The sequence below is a fragment of the Lontra canadensis genome, unplaced genomic scaffold (genome assembly GCF_010015895.1).
Source record: "Lontra canadensis isolate GAN:19392208 unplaced genomic scaffold, GSC_riverotter_1.0 scaffold15, whole genome shotgun sequence".
Classification (NCBI taxonomy): Eukaryota; Metazoa; Chordata; class Mammalia; order Carnivora; family Mustelidae; genus Lontra; species Lontra canadensis.
In genome coordinates, this window is record NW_022631009.1 from 13,952,017 (window position 1) to 13,965,413 (window position 13,397).

At 38.2% G+C, this 13,397-nt stretch overlaps 1 non-coding gene across 1 annotated transcript; it reads left to right on the top strand.

Moving 5' to 3' along the window:
- The first annotated feature begins 12,591 nt into the window (after positions 1-12,591).
- On the top strand, positions 12,592-12,783 carry LOC116868454. Its single transcript, XR_004382846.1, has one exon. It is a non-coding gene; the product is annotated as a U2 spliceosomal RNA (small nuclear RNA).
- The last annotated feature ends 614 nt before the right edge of the window (positions 12,784-13,397 follow it).

The window sequence follows — 13,397 nt, forward strand, 5'->3', positions numbered from 1 at the left end:
TAAACCCCATAAACATTAACAGTGACTCCTCATTTTGCTAACCATTAACCTACTTCCTGTCTTAGTAGATTTGCCTCTTGTGGACATTTCACATAAATGGAATCATATATTAACATACAGGCATGCATGCATATATATACACACACATTTTGTTTTATCATTTATTAGATGATGGACTTGGGGTTGTTTCCACTTTGTGACGATTATGAATAATGCTGCTCAGGATAGTCACATAGAAGTTTTTGTGAGGACACGTGTTTGCATTTCTCTGAGGAGAAATTCTCTCTAAGAGTGGAATTGCTGAGTGACATGGTAACTCTGTGTGTGATCTTTTGAGGAACTGGACTATTTTCCATCATTTTCCATCCCTAATGGCAATGGATGAATGTTCTAATTTCTTCACATCCTCATCATCATTAATTATTACCTGACTTTTTAATTAAATCCATCCTAGTAGGTATGAAGTGGTATCTCATGGTTTTGCCTGTACCCTGCATTTCCCCAATGGCTAATGATGTTGAACATCTTTTGATGTGCTTATTGACTATTTGCATATTTTCTTAGGAGGAATATCTATCCAATTCCTTTGACCATTTTTGATTGGATTATTTGTCTTATTTAGTTGTAAGAGCTATTCAGATATTCTAAACATGAGTCCATTCAATACTTTTTTTTAGCACTGTGTCGGTTGTCTTTTGACATACTTGATGTACCCTCTAAGAAACAAAAGGTTTTAATCTTGATGAAGGCCATTTTGTCCATTTTTTCTTTTATTGCCTATGCTTCTGGTGCCCAAGACAACTTTGCCTACCCCAAGTCAAAATGATTTACTCATTTCATAATAGTATCTTCACCATTTCTTTAGCTATTTCTCAGTGGTTACTTTAGGACTTACCATATATACCTAAACTATTAGAATCCACTTCATGTTTATACTAACTTGATTCAAATGAGATACAGAATATTTTACCCCAGGCAGTTCTTTTCCTTCTCCTCCATTTTGTGCTATTATTACCAACCATTAATATATGGTGCAAGTCAACAACACATTTTTATACTTGTTCTTTTATGTTATTTTATGACTGCTCGAGAAGCTAAGAAGAGAAGGTAGAGCTAATATATTTATATAATTTGTTAAAATCTCTTATTTCCCATTTCTTGATCTCTTCATTTGCTTCTGTGGATTCATTTATCTGGTGTCATTTCTTTATTCTAACACACCTTTGGTCTTATCCACCTTCCTGCTGTAATTGTAAATACGCTGTAAGCCAATAACAATTACATACATTTTTATGTGATTGCTTTTTAGCTCAATTAAAAGAAGAAAGTGGAGGAAATATGTAATTTTTACTGACTTTTATAATTATCTACATAATTACCTTTACTAGAGTTCTGTTTTTTCATGTGGGTTGAATTACTTACTGTCTGGAGTCACTGCTTTTAGCTGAGGAACTTCCATTAGTATTTCTTGTAAGGCAGGTCTGCCCCCAGTAATTTTTCCAGGTTTTGTTTGCCTTGGAATGTCTTTATATTGCCCTCACTTTTTAAAAATAGTTTTGCCAGGTAAAAGATTCTTGTAATTTTTATTTTTCCAGAAATTTTTATCATCCTACTGCTTCTCATCTGCACTGTCTGTAATAAGAATTCATCTCTTGATATTTTTCTGTCACATGTGATAGGTTGTTTTCCTCTTAATTTTTTAGATTCTCTCTTCATCCTTGGCTTTCATTATTTTCTCTATAATATGTCTAAGTGTGGATCTCTCTCTGTTTATCTTATTGGGAATTCTTTAAGCTTTTTAGGCATAGAGGTTCATGTTTTTCATCAGATTTTAGATAGTTTCCTTTGATTATTTTCTCTAACTTTTCTGTTTCCTTTCACTGTGGCACTCCTGCCCGTGAGTGAGCTTAGTGGTTCTCCTGAGGGTGTGTTCATTTTTCTTCATTTTTTTCTCTGTTCTTTAGATTGCATAATCTCTATCAATATATCCTCAAGTTTGTTGATTCTTTTATCTGTCAGTTCGAATCTCATATTGAGTCCCTTATGTGAATTTTTCATTTCAGCTATCATACTCTGCATTTCCACTGGAAATTCCATTAGAATTCCCATTCCATTCTTTTTAGAATGTCTGTCTCTTTATTATTTTTTAAAGATTTTATTTATTTATTTGCCAGAGAGAGAGAGAGAGAGAGCACAGGCAGGCAGAGTGGCAACAGAGGCAGAGGGAGAAGCAGGCTCCCCGCCAAGCAAGGAGCCTGATGTGGGACTTGATCCCAGGACACTGGGATCATGACCTGAGCCGAAGGCAGCAGCTTAAACAACTGAGCCACCCAGGTGTCCCTCTTTATTGATATTTTTTATTTGATGAGACATTGACATATTTTTTCTTTGTTCATGATTTCCTTTAGTTCTTGAGAATGTTTATAATAGCTGCTTTGAAATTTTTGTCTGTTAAGTCTGACATCTGAGCCTTCTTACAGGCAGTTTCTTTTGCTTCGTTTTCCAGTTTCTTTGCATTTCTCAAAATTTTTTGTCGAAAATGGACATTTTTTAAATTATATTTCACAGCTCTGGTTACAGCACCTTTCATTCACCCGCCTGCTGCCAGGCTTACTGCTATAGTTTTCTGCTCATTTATTTGTTTAGTGGCCCAGTTGAAAGAAATCTGTATCCCTCTCAGTATGAAATCTCTGCTCCTGGCTTCTCAAAGGGTACAACCTTGATCATAGTCCCTACTAGGACTATGATCTACTCAGACTACTTTGACTGCCTTTTTCCCTGACTTAAGTTAAGCTACTTGCATCTTCTGGTATCACAGCCAGCTGTTGGCTTCCATACACTGCTCTCTGATTGCCCTATTGTTTTGAACAATTCTCTGGGTCATAAACTTCTCTGCAGTCTGGTCTAAATACATTCAGATGTCTTTGAAGCAGTACATTTTGAGGCCAGGCTTTGAGGCTTGTTCTGGAACCCAGGAGAGCTCTTCTTAGTTGTCTTTTTCTTTGGCTTCTCTCTGAACTAGGTGGCTGAGGATTTAGTCTGTTGATGTCATGGACTTACCAACCCACTCTTGGATCTTACCACCAAAATCTCCATAGTTTACAAGCGTGCCATTAGGCTGAACTTCCCTGCTATTTATTCTACAGAAAATCATTTATTTAGGGAGAGCTTTGGGAGATCTTTATTATTATGATCTAGCTCTCGCCTCTTTGGTCAGAATCTCCGAGCTTCTACCCCAGAGCTGGAGTTACAGTCTGCTTTATAAGCAGGTCACTCAACAGGAACCAGTAGCATTTCGTCTTCTCAACTTTTCAGCCCATCAACTCTCCCAGAGTGGAACCTCTGCCCCACAGCTGAGCTTAAGTGAGGTAAATTGGGGCCCCCGTACTTAGCCTGCAATACCTGGAACCTCTTGAGACAGGAGTGTGTAGAGGAAGCCCCCTCCCCCCATCCTCTTAGCCGTACTCACCAGAATACAGCCTCTGCAGCACCAAGCTGATGGGAAGGAGATGTGCTATGGTCCTAGCCCCGCTTGAGATACCAACACCATCAAGAGAGACTGAGGGATAAGGAGAGAGGAAGCAAGAAAGGTGTGTTCTTGGCTACACTGACCCACACTAAAGCTTCTATCACGTTGAGCTGTGGCAGAGGAGGGAAGGAGCAAGTCATGCTCAAGCTCCACAGACTCTTGCTGTATTACTGAGATCTAATAGATTTTCCTGAATACTTTTTTTATTAGCTTGATGCCCCCAGGAATATTTGCAGAGATTTTATATGGTTCTCTTTCTATTATTTTCATCAGTCATGGTTGTTCAGTGGGGAGCAGATCTGAGGAACTCACACTGTCATTTTAGAAATGAATCTTCTTCTATTCAATAAATTTTCATCTACATAGGGGGAAAATAACCTTCATCCCAACACAAATAACTCTTGCTAACATTTTTTTTTAAGATTTTATTTATTTGACAGAGAGAGATCACAAGTAGGCAGAGAAACAGCAGAGAGAGAGAGAGGAGGAAGCAGGCTCCCTGCCGAGCAGAGAGCCCGATGTGGGACTTGATCCCAGGACCCTGAGATCATGACCGGAGCCGAAGGCAGAGGCTTAACCCACTGAGCCACACAGGTGCCCCACTAACATTTTGATATATTTCCCTCCAGGACATTTTTCTAGACTCAGTTTCCTACATTTGCTCTTCTTTCCTTCCCTCCTTCCTTTTTCTCTTCATTTAAATATTACAAATCACCCTCTCTTGCAGTTGGATAAATTTTATTAACTCAACATTCTAAGATAATAATACTATACATTATTTCCTATTCTTTATAAACATCAATATTAATAGGCATGTGCTATTCTGTCAACTTGATCTGTCAAATGAACTTAATAGTCATTTCCCTGCAGCTGGAGATAGATTAGTGATATTGTACCACTGTCATTTATTGAACACATGGGCACTAAGCTGTTGATATACACCATCTCAGTACTCGTAACTGAATGAGGTAGAGCTCCTTACCATGTTTTACAGATAAGGAAACTGAGGCTTACTCAGAAAGCAGTAACTCCTAAAGCCATGGAGCTAGTAGGGATAGAGCCTGGGTGACCACAGATCTGTGAGCTTCAGAGACTATGGTTGTGCATAATTTTTTTTTTGCCTTTATTACTATTTCCTTTTTTAGGTATGTTCCTAGAAATAAAATTAGTAGGCCAAAGGCAATTACTACATAAGTTTTCTTGACAAAAATTGACAAAATTGGTTTCTAGAATATCATTTTTTATTCACCACTTTTCTCTGCTGCAATTGATGGAGCCAGAATAACTCCTTCATTTTTCACCAGAAGAAAATAGCATCGCACAATCATTTATGTCTGTTACTCCCAATGTTGACAACATTTCCATTCTCTCAATAGACATCAGTTATTATACATTTTGTACATGTCTGTTGAGACTCTTGAGACTTTCTTAATCTTTTTATGAACGCTTTACATTATATAGTACAGTAGCCATCAGTATTTACTACAAGTAATTTTATTTAATGTGTTCTTCACTGTTTTATTTTAGCTGAATACATTTTTAATTATCTGATAATTTATATGTAGTCAGTTTTACTAGCAGAGCATCTATTTGGTTTTTGATAATGGCAAAAAAGAGGGACAGAAAACTTATTCAAGTGATCACAATACAGAAAATTAATGTCAGCCTCTTCTGGTTCACAGGGCACTTCCTGGGGAGTGACCCTCCCCTCACACTGGCTAGAGGAGCATTGCCCCCTCTGCAGGCATATCTCTCCTTGGGGGCCTGCATCGTCCATTCATAAGTATCTCATCAATTCACCTTTTTTCTGGTAAGCACGGTCTTAAGTAGTTGTACTTAAGATTCCAATTCCAGAGGGCTGGGCACTCCACACTTTTTTTTTTTTAAGCAAAGCACTTTAAGAACTATGATATCACATATTAGATTCAATTTTCCATCATCCGAGGCACATCTTTCAATTCACTTGTTGGGTTAGCTGGCAGAAACTAACCAAGGAATGTAAACAAAAGCACACTTCTTGATTCTAATTCTCTCATTTACCTATTTGAAGGAGAGCACCTCAGTTCATCCTGAGTAAGTTTATGTGACGAATTTCTTGAATATGCCTTAGTAGGAGGGCACCTGCATCTGCCCTCTAGAGCACATACTTCACTATTAATTTAAGATATTAGTTCTTGAGTCTTTCTTCGACAACATCCTCACCTATTCAAATCTTATAGTTAAAATCTTATAGTTTAAAATTCTTTTCCTTCAAAAGGGCAGCTATATTTAGTTACTTCTTAGTGGTGATCTGTCTATACAGCTTAGCCTAGAATGTTTTAATGGCTGTATGCTTCCAGATCAGATGTGTAGATGAGTAATTACTGTTGATTCTCCCTTCCCCCCAAATCCAAACCAACAGGCAATGAAACCAAAGCACATATCCTGCAAGTTACCTACTTATTAATTTGAAATAGGACTAGTGACAAATGTAATTTTATTATTTCCTTAAAATATCTGGCTAGTAATGGTTTGCATTGAAAATATTGATCAAAATAACTCACAGTTCAGTTCATTTGGGCGAGAAATCAACTCTTACAAGAAAATAATTTTTCTCTTATGGTATGAAATAATATATAATCATATTAATTTAGTCTAGAAATAAGTTGAAATTATGTGTTATCCCACATTCTCCTTAAATACACATCATGGGCTACAATAACTTGCAGTTTTCTTCTGCCATGAAAGAAAAATGTTCTAGCTGAAAACTTTAGAATCATATAACCTATATTTTATTGGCGGGGGTGGGGGTGTCTTAAAAATGGAAATTCCAAACTGGCGTTTTCTCTAGAATGTGAGAGGGTTCACTTTTCAGATGTGACCTTATTCTGAACTTCTCTGAAATAGCACAATCAAATGAATGTCTTTAACCCTATCATTTTACTGAAATTTGAATCTATCTATCTATCTATCTGTTATTTATATACCTACAGATATCCAGTATTATCAGCAAAATGATAGTCCAAAGCTTCATTTATTTAAAACCTCTTACATGAAAACATAAGTGATTATTGGTACTGACTGAAAATGTTCTACCTTTTATTATCAGCTGCTGTGTGGGACTTCCCTTCATAAGCCAAATCATTGAAAGATTGAGAAATAAAAAAACTATAATAACTAATTGTAAAACCCTCAGAGTATACTATTAGCCTATATCTACTTTAAGGATGGAGAAGGAACTCAGTTACCAGTTTAGTTTCAGGTAATTGCTATGGCCACAGTTACTAGGAAAATTTTTCAAAAGCAAACTCACAGAAGGACAATGTTTTTATTTTCTGTGAATTCCACCAAATAGGAATTTGACAAAGGTCCCGCCCAGTAACACCACAACACACCATGCTATGCCAGTGGTTGTGCCTTACCACAACCATTCTCAGTGGCTCAGAGACAAAAACAATAAATATCCCTCTGGGCCAGAATATGAGCCAGCAGGTCCTAACTTCATGGAGAATTTTTGGCGATACCAGCCTTTAAAAGGTTCAGTGTTTTTATGAAAGTGGTTTTATAAGCTTTAATATATAGACTCATACATTTTACTAGTGATATTTTTAAATGAATATTCTACCAATTCAGGTTATGAATCCAGTTTTTGACAAGACTGAGAAAAAATGAAAACCTTCCAAAATGGAAACATGTCCATCTTTTGTTGTGAATACTCCTATGCCTGAAAGCATTCTATAGAGAATACCATTTACCAAGCACACTTGGCCCAAACATCTGTGCTCTATTGTGTTTTCCGGAGCAAATCAACCCATTCAGGGACTATAAAACAAGAATTCATATAAAAATGTATGTAAGGAAGACACATTTCTCTTTTTAAAAGCTCATTCATCCATGATGAAGCTATTAAAAGAAGGCTCAAGTTAACAATAAAGAACAAGGGATAATTGTGTGAATATCTGTGGTGGGGAGGCCCAGACAGATGGTGGTAGGATTAGAATGATGGAGACCCAGCGACCAGACAGCCCACAAGATGTCCTCTGGGGCTTATTTGAGTAGAAATAAAGAGAAGGGGGATCTACACAATGTGCCAACAACTCACGGTAAACACCTGGCAGATATTTCAGTTAGTGAGGAAAGCATGGTGCCAGGATATGCTGGTGTTAGAGGAGAGTCTAGGCAGAGTACAGGGAAGGTGATGGAAAGGAATGAGAAGCAAGCAACCCACAAAAGTTTCAGAAGAAAAGCAGTCAGAGTGTGGGATGTAGAGCTCTAACATATCCTAGGGGAGTAGGGTCAGAAACAAATGTCTGATACCCAAAAGTTCGTTGGTGCTAGAGACACTGGCATAATGAGGAGGCTCAGCAAGTGAGGAGTAAAGCACAGGTGACCCTGCTTCTGAAGTCAAAGAATTCTCAAAAGTGGGGAGGGCTTGCTTCCCCCTCGGCAGTCTGTATCAGAACCTGCTTGGAGTAAGGGCAAGCCATTTTCAAATTACACAATTTGTTCTTCCCCATTCAGCTGCCACTCTGTTTTAACAGACCACCACACGGGTGTACTTGGAAGAATAAAAAGGGCAGAATGCTAAAAACCACTGAAACATGGGCTTGGTCATTTAAAAAAAAAAAAATAGCAAGGAGTTCACTATAGCTCCTGAGCATGGTATCAGAAATACAGTTTGCATTAAAGTCAACCTTGAGGCTGAGCTGTGAACACCAGGCAGCTGATATAACCGGAAGCTGGCTCATGCACCTTGGAATCAGGTTGGCCAGGGTTCAATTCCCAATCTGCTGCATATCACAGGCATGTTCTTAAGATCACTGGCTCTTGTTTTTCTACTACCAGTTTTGATTCACACAACCATGTGTTTAGAGAAAAGTGTACATCTGGTGATCCAACTTGGAATTCCAGAAGCACATTTTCTATAGTACTATGATTCTTCAGTGGTTTATAATATCTTTTCCACCATTCTTCCATTATCTGTCCCTTCCCAACTGACTGGAAATGTCCTCTGCTCCCCCAATTTAATTCTCTGGAGATGAGTCTCAGACAGGAACCCAAAGAAATTGATGAAGAACAAATTGGTAGTTGGATGGGAGAGTAATGATCATGAATATGGGCTCTCAGAGTCATGGGAAGGAAGTGCTGACATAGACCTGGGACCCTCTATGTAGAGTCGAGAGGCACATATGCATTGGCTGGAGGTGGACCCTCCCATTGTATTCTTCCCAGGTTCCTAGCCACCACCTGCCATTTATGGTGAGGGTCTCTTTATCCCTCTCCTCCTTGGTTCTCTGAAGAATGAACTATTGTTTCAAATATTTAAAATAACAAATAACACAAATAAGTTTATAAGTACAAATCAAGACAATTTGCAAGTGAGAAAAGAAGAATATGCAGTGAGAAAGTATAATGGAATCTGATTTTAGTATGGGTGTTGGGTTTGAGAAGTGGGGAAGTAGAATAAGTAGAAGTTAAATGAGTAAAGAACAGGACAGGAGTTTCTAGGCAGAGGGAACAGCAAGACTTCTATTTTTAGCATCAGTGTGATAAGAGCTCTAAGAAGTAGTGTCAGTATCTGTCTCTTATTCGGAAGCCAGATGAGCTTTAGAACTCACTGACCCAGGAATGATTTGGTGCTTACAACGTAATAATAATAATAATAATAATAATAATAAAAAAGTGAACAACACTTAAATTCTTAAGGAATGAGGCTAAATCAGCAATATAAAATGAGAAATTAAAGTACTTTAAATAGTAATTATATAGATATAGTCATTTCCATTGTGATCTAACATGAGTCCGTCACTTTTCCCAGGCCTCAATGTAGGGGAAGAGAAGAAGAGAAAGGTAAGAAGCCTCTGTAACATTTGATGTTGTCTTCCCCCAAGTTCACCAACCTGTCACTGATGTTTAAGGACTTGGGCTCTCTCACATTCCTCCAGAACAGGCTGGAGGTCCTGTGCAGAATATCTTACATGTGCTCCCTGTGCTGGGAATTGGCCTTTTCCAGTTTCTTCCCCATTTTCTTCTTCTGGCTAATGAACCCTAAAGCAGCAGTTCTCCTTCATATTCACCTTCAGTCCTCCTGGGATTGACCGCAGGTTAATGGACACCAAAGGAAGACTTCAGCAGCCTGTAATCTGTCTCAGGACAATTAATATCGTGTTCATAACAGTCATGTTCTTAAGATCACTGGCTCTCATTTTTCTACTACCACTTTCGAAAAAAGAGCTCTATTGAATGTACCTAAAGGTGGCTTCTATCATTATTGAAACTTCTGGCACCACTTCCCATCAATGCAAGTAGTTATTAAAAGCTTCTGACATTACTGTTTCATGGAGATTATATTGGAAAATAAACTAAGTTTTACTGCTTTCTGGAGCGCTCTTCACATGATGATTAACTCATCAGCCCTTTGGGACTATAGTGGGGAATGGATAAAATGAGTCCAAATGATAAGTATGACAATCACACACAATGTGATGCTGTAAACGTTATCAATATGCTTTTCCTTTTGCCTTTCTGAGTATGAGAACTCCACCCTCATTTACCCAAAATGTCCATTAACCTCAGCAGACGTTTGGATACTATGAGGAGTAAAAATAAGATGCTTCCTGCCCTTTGAGATAAAAAAAACCTGTTGCTATGAGAGTAGAATGTTCAGGTTCCATAGAGCCTTTGTTCCCCTTTTAGGTTATAAAAAGTTTGCTCAGGATATTCACTATGGTGTGGAGGGCATGCTCTATCTGGATTAAATGAATGTAAAGAGAAGATAAGATTTGGGGCAAATGGAAGAAATGTCCATCCCTTTTCAGGCCTAAGAATTTTCAGGAATTTGTGGGAAGGAGAAGGGGAGAGAAAAATAGATGTTTGTCAGATAGGTATTTTCTGATGTCTTCTCTGTGGTAAAAAGAAGAGAACATTCCAGAGAGGTGAAGGAAACACTGAAAGCAAAGAAGAGCTCTTCTCTGTCCACATTAAGACTCCTAGAAAGATGTCACATCTGAAGAAACACCTCCCAGTCACCAAGATGGGCAGTGGCCACAGCAACTTGGCAATGCTAAATGGTCATGTGGAGGAAGTCCCCAAAGGTTAACTTTCTGGTGTCACCCTGTGTTTCAGAACAACTGAGAATTGGGCTTGGCAACTGAGAATCTGGCTTGGGAGCTTGTCGTAGTGGTTTGACCACATGACTTCTTACCAAGGGTTACTGAACAGACTGCAGGGCTGAAGGTCAGTTGAGTTAGACCCTGCAAGGTGTATACAGAAGCAGAAGCCAGCGTGAACCTCGTTTGCCAGAGAGCCTTGTCAGCCCTGGTCACACTGGAAAAGACCAGCTCATGAATCTTACTTCAGCTGCAAATGACAAGAGGACAGTGTACAGAGCTGGAAGACAGATATTGTCCTTGAAGTCAAAATGACGTAACACTGAGCCTGAGGCCCTGGCCCATCCCTACTTAAGGTTATGTGTTTGGCACCTCTTTCTCCCTATTTTCAGACACAAACTTAGGGAAAGAGCATTTGTATGACTATTTTATGACACTTAATGGACTATGTAAATTTGACTAATATTGATACCAGATGGTTCATTTATTCTTATGATTGTCTGACTTTTTTTAATTTTTTTTTTTTTTAAGATGGAGAACGGTGTAAGGGCCTTAATGTCAAGGAGTATGTTTCATTCATTTTTGTGTCTCTCCTAGTAACTGACCAATGATGTTACATGTAAAGGAAGGTAAAAAAAAATGCCCTTTAAACAAATAATTCGTGAAGAGTTATTTTTACATTTCAGTGGTTCACAAAATTCTAGAGAGCAGCTCATGGCATCTTAAAGTTTATTTCCTTATTTCCACACTTCCCTAATGCAGTGCTCTAGGAGTAAATCACCTTGAGTCAGAAGAAGCCACATCTATACGGCTTCTTCTAAACTTGAAGAATTTTCCTATGTTTCCCAGTCATTTTTGTGTTGGAAGGAGAGAATCACATCTAGTTTGTGAAACCCTAGCTAGAAGAGATTTTTAGTCAACACACGAAGGTTCACAGAGGTTGTTCCTTCCAAGAATAATCTCCCAGGGCCCCATTCAACAATAAATATTGCCCAACTTCCTCACGCAGAAGTCAGCGTAAGGCTGCAAACACTAAGGAAATTGCTTCTGCATCCAGCCAGCTGATTTGGCAGACCAAGGGCCAATGCACAAAGAAGGTCTGTCTCTGTTTGTTTTCCTCATACTTTTCCTCCTTTCTGAGCAGTAAGCCATGGAGAGTTATGGCAACGCCTGGGAAGAATGTGTTAGAGACTCCCTCTTCCCACAGACCCCCCTAATTACAAAGAACCAAAGTTTTTGCTTAAATTGACTGGGTAGTCATGATTCTGACCACTGGACATACTGCAAACATAGACTTCTATAAACCTCACCCTAAAAAAAGTCTTGGGAGGAAGGCTTCAGTTTTCAGTCACTTTGTTTCCTTTTCAGGCTCTTTCTCCTAGGAAAATTAAAATAAAGACAATAGCCATTTTATGACTCACTGGCCTTGTTACCCAGTAGACTCCACAGGGACATTCTTCTAGTGTCATAGAAAGAGCACCAAAATAACAAGGAGTTTGTTATCGTAAAGGACAAAAGACCAGGATTTAAGAGATGTAGTTTATAATTCTAGTATGAAAAAAAGCCACTGGATCTCTCCATGACATGGGCCAAGTCCCTTTACTTGTATGGGTCTTAATTTCCATTGTCAAAAAAAGGAGCCCTTATACTAGTGTTTGAAATTCAGTCATACAGAATACTTTTAAAATTATTTACCAGAGGGGCACCTGGGTGGCTCAGTTAGTTAAGTGTCTGCCTTTGACTCAGGTCATGATCTTAGGGTCCTGGAATCTGACCCCTTGTCATTCTCCCTGCTCAGTGGAGAATATGCTGCTTCCTCTCCCTCTGCACCCCACCCCCTTGCTCTCTCATGCACGCTCTCTCTGTCTCTCTCTCAAATAAGTAAATAAAATCCTTAAATGAATTATTGACTGGATATAAATCTTGACACTTTGGTCTGAGTTATATATTTTTTTTCAAGAATATTTTTAGGTGATTGCTTCTCGGCCTTTTGGCTAAGATCAGGTGTAATATCTGTTCTTATCAGTTTAATATCTGATATTGTCCTCTATCTGAGGACAATATATTAAATGAATTTTTGGAGTAGGGAGTTGAAATAGGAGTTTGCTCCGTCCACTCCACGCATCGACCTGGTATCGCAGTACTTCCAGGAACAGTGCACCCTCCCCACTAAAGTAGTAAATAAAAGATTAGGTTAGTAAGAAAAAAAAGAATATTTTTAGGTGATTTTATAAATCCTTCTCTTAAGTTGATTAGTTTGTATTATTCTTAAATAAAAACTTGGCATCACTAGCTATCTGTATACCTTAAGATAAAATTCATACAGGAAATATAGAATAATATTTGATCCTTCCCCATTACCATGCATTGTATTATCAAAACCAAGAGAACAAAGATTTATGCATAGAGTTGTTCATTGGTGATTTTCTCTTTGGAGTTCTGAGTAGCTGTCTCTTTTGGGTCATTACATCTAGGCTAACAGAAGCAAGATGTACTTGGTTGGTGGTATTCAACTGAAATAAGGTATTTGCTGGAGTCAGTCTTGGTCCATTTAATACTTTCCAAATTTTCAAAAAAAGCTAATAGTTTTATTAATCAAAAGGCTGTCATGCTGTATAATCTTCATCTGGGCCATGAAAAATCTATTCAAATAAACTAGGTAGTCTTGGTAGAGAAGCAAAGTGGTTTTTTTTTTTTGTTTTTTTTGTTTTTTTTTTTTTTAATAAAGAAATAACATCAGGGGCACCTGGGTGGCTCAGTTGGTTAAGTACCCAACTCTT